Source organism: Raphanus sativus, unplaced genomic scaffold, assembly GCF_000801105.2.
Source record: "Raphanus sativus cultivar WK10039 unplaced genomic scaffold, ASM80110v3 Scaffold5198, whole genome shotgun sequence".
NCBI lineage: Eukaryota > Viridiplantae > Streptophyta > Magnoliopsida > Brassicales > Brassicaceae > Raphanus > Raphanus sativus.
In genome coordinates, this window is record NW_026620498.1 from 441 (window position 1) to 4,548 (window position 4,108).

General features: G+C 38.8%; 1 pseudogene; it reads right to left on the bottom strand.

The window, feature by feature from the left end:
* Positions 1–260: 260 nt before the first annotated feature.
* LOC130507682 (probable pectinesterase/pectinesterase inhibitor 59) lies at positions 261–1,942 on the bottom strand (annotated as a pseudogene).
* Between the last annotated feature and the right edge of the window lie 2,166 nt (positions 1,943–4,108).

Consider the following 4,108-nt stretch of genomic DNA (forward strand, 5'->3'; position numbering starts at 1 on the left):
TCCTCAACTCCTTATATAGTCTCCTAGGTCGGTTAGTCTCGACCTAATTCGCTTCCCTTTGGTCATGGGCTTTTCGATATACAGGCCCAATCGGGATGACTGCTCGGCCCGAGCTGTTTGGTTGCTCGCTTCGGCTGCTCGTCCTCTAGCTAAAGTAGTCACGAGCCGAGTCGGGGTCAGTCGAGGAGCCGACGCCGAGCCGACCGCTCCCTCCTTGATGGTAATGGGCCTCCTGTTCGCTGGGCCTTGTGGGTGGTGACAATCCATCCCCAACAACGGCCTACCCATGTACGTCTTAACGGTACCGATCACCGGTATTAGATCAGGAGCCGGTAGGATAGTTGAGTTATGAATAGAAATTCCAGTGTTCTGAAACGGATCTGCACGAGCTTGCGCTGTTATTACGTCGGCTTGACCCTTGAGCGGGCGGCGAGGGAGGATGAGACAGTTTTGGAAAACGGCGGCCGCGTTTCCAAATATGAAATCTACGGTTCCGTATATGTAGCAGTTACGGTAAAACTGGCGTTGGGAATGGACCAACAATGTGTCTTGGTATCCTTCAATTGAGCATTGGTAGAAGATAGATAGGTCTGAGGATGACCGGAGTGCCACTGCCTGGCCCTTTGCTGGACCTGCCGTGTTCTGGAATGTTAGGCCTTTGGCTATGAAGCGAAGTCCCTCGATACCTGGATCACACGCAATGGAGCCAGTTGTGGAGCCAGTTGTTAAGTAGCGAGTAAAAAAATGAAACAAAATTTTCAAATGGTAACGCTTACTTATTTTGCGGGAAATAAAGCACCCGTTACATTTTTATTTCTTTTCTTTTTTTGCTAGTGCTAATAATTGAAACCGATCGCAATGTATGATTTAACTTGAAAATCCAATACGTACGAAAATATTCGGATTTATTTTAGACATAATAGAAACTTTGTTATGTAAAAAAAATAGAAATTTTGTTAGATCCATTCGATTGATAAATAAGAAATAAAACAAAATAAAATAAAATAAAGGAGAATTAATAAATTTATTTACTAGCAGTGGCGGAATTGAAAGTGGTGTAACCATCTTTGACACTACGATCACCGGTGATAATCGTGGATCCTATCCCATCTCCGATCAACATTACGTCATCGTTATTGCGACGTACGTTTATGTTTTCTTGATATACTCCTCTCTTCACATATATAACGAACCTCCCTGACGCCACCTTTCTCCTTCTCGCCACGTCGATAGCCGCTTGCACCGTCGTGACGTGTCCCTATCCGTCTTTGGCCACCACGAGGTTAGCTCGGACAGCACGCTCAGACTGCAACTGTAGAAGTCTTCTCTCTCTCCCGGAAAACCACTTCGAAAAATCCTTCCGATCAGCCGTGGTGGTGGTTTTGGTGGTACCATCATTGTTTGCGAGGGCTCCGTTGACGGCTAAGCAGTTGCTTATGAGATTGGATATTTTGGTGTCTGAAACGATAGGTGTGACGAAATCGGAGACGTTGAAATCTGCTGTGCCGTGTCGGCAGGTCTCGGTGTTTGTAAGTGCGGTGCTCAGCCACGTCTGAGCATCGAAGTCGGTGCAGTACTCTTTTCCGGACACGCCCTGTAGCGTCCGGTTCAGCTGCATGCTAGTGTCTTCGTAGAGGTGGATGCAGTCGGCGAAAACGGCTTGTTTCTTCTGGCAATCAGTAGTACAGTTAAGGAGGGAACTAGCCAGCGCGTCCCGAGCAGATATCGCCCGGTGCATGGCTGCTTCAACAAGCATTACTCGAAAATCCGATGGTTGTGTGGGAAGTCGAAAACCGTTACGGTCTATAAAGTAGCGTTTGCATGGATCAGGGTAAGGAGTTTTGTCGCACCACTGGTCAATGCCGGATACAGTGGTGAGAAGATGGAAAAAGAATAGAAATGGCAATAGTAAACGTAGAAGATAATATATTTTGTGCATCATCTTATGATCCTAGCTAGCTTCCTTTATTACCTGATTTTGGGTTGAGGAATTCAGAGTAAAATGCTTAAAGACTTGAGGATGAGAACATGAATCCGATCTATATCTATGTATTGTGGTGGTATAAACATAATAAAGCAAGCAAGATTTATATTGAAAGGTCATAACTCATGAGTGAGATCTACATTTGCGTCAATATTGTTTAGCTCGACGGCTGTTTTCTTGTTACGTGAACGTTTGTATCACTATTAATTTTTGGGATTTTTTAATATACTGGTAGATTTTTTTTAATGAAAAATATATATATCTGTAAATACTGGTAGAAATACGAATATCATTAGTTGTAACTAGATAGTAGAGAGTATTTATGTTGATTATTTTAGTTTTTTGGCATCACTTATGTAATCGATTTATGTTGCAACACTTCTTAGAATTGGAAGATCTAAAATCCTACACATGGTACTTGAGTATTTACTAGGTATTTCAAAAGATTTTTTTTTAACATTGAATCCCCTATATATTAAAGAAGATGCATTTGTCTTAAATGCTTTCACATTACTCTTGACACGCGGCGGTCTTATAGAGCTTTGAAGGCAAAGAAGCTGACGTGTCACCTCCATAAAATTTCTCACACAGCTTTGTTTTTTTTTAAATACAAAGTTTCCTAATTTACTTTAACTAACGAATACATACATTTTATGGTTACAAGTAACCACATATCAATTGACTTTATATAAGTCAATAGAGTTGAAGCATCGATCGATGTTAATAACATGCTTCTCGAATTGCCAAGTTTAGAAAATCTAATGAGAGCCCAATGTAAAGGGGATTATAGAAACCAACTTTTTATAAGCTTCTCAGCGAGGTTCCTGAAGAACAGAGACAAGAAACCGTTAACTCCTTCGCTTATGAAACTGACGTCCGTCTCAAGGATCATATTTACGGTTGTATGTGAGCCATAGCTTCTCTGCAGAAGAAGATGCAGAGCTTCAACATGATATAGCCGTTGCTAGCAGTCGAATACTTAGTGCCCATAAACATTAATTTATTATTCTGAAAACATTAATTTAAAAACATTTTGAGACACTTATAAGCATATATGTTCATCGAATGATTTGATAAAGACCACTCGGTCAGAAGCTACAATTTTCATAACGGTTTAAACCAAGATGCGAAGTTTTCGTAATCTAATGAGATGCGATATCTCTCCACCTCTGTTTCTCACATTTTCCAAGGTAGAAGAAAAAACGTGTTTTTGTGGTGAAATCCAAGAACACCATGTTTTTGTGGTTAGGGCTAAAGTTTATGAGAGCTTAAATGAGTATCTATTCATCATGGTAATCTGTAGGATCCCGTGTTGGAAGTCGATGGTGGAGATATGATTACGGTAACCTAAAGATTAGAGCCGATGGTGGAGATATGATTAAAGATTGATGAAAACCATAGAGAATATGTTTCAGGAGCGAGAGTCTGAGAAGTATGTTACCAGTGAAATTATAAATGTTTTGCTTTGTTAACTTTTGGTATTTAGAAAACTTTACAAAGAATTTTTTTTCTCTCTTTGACAGACTATACAAAAAGTGATGGAAGCATAATAATTTGAATGATGTGCTAATCAAGATGAACTTGGAGGGAAATGCGTGTGTAGAACATTACTCCAAGGTTTTGTATCAGATTAATTCCATGCACGTAACTTTACACTTTTGTATCAGATTAACCCCATGCACGTAACAGTAACATAGGTATATAAGTTTTTAACTCCAAGGTTTTCTATCAGATTAAAGAACTATAAGGTGTCTTAACTTTAGTGAAGAAACCTTCCAAAATTTTATCGATGGCAATATAGAAGTGCATCATCTTATCCCCTGTATATTAAAGCAGAAACATTTGAAAATTTGTAACCTTAGTTTTGTAATAATTAAAAAAGATTTCATACTTAGGTGTCACTCAATTAGATAATCAATTACATTCAATTGAAAATAAATAGTTCCACATTTGATTTTTATATGTCGCTAGATATATTCGTTAGTCAAACTATATGATATGATATGATATTTACGATAGAAGCCTTTATGATTGTTCCGCTATATATGATTACTATTTTATTTTCTTTTCTTAAATAAAACATACGAAATTACCATAAATGACTAATATATATATGACAATTAA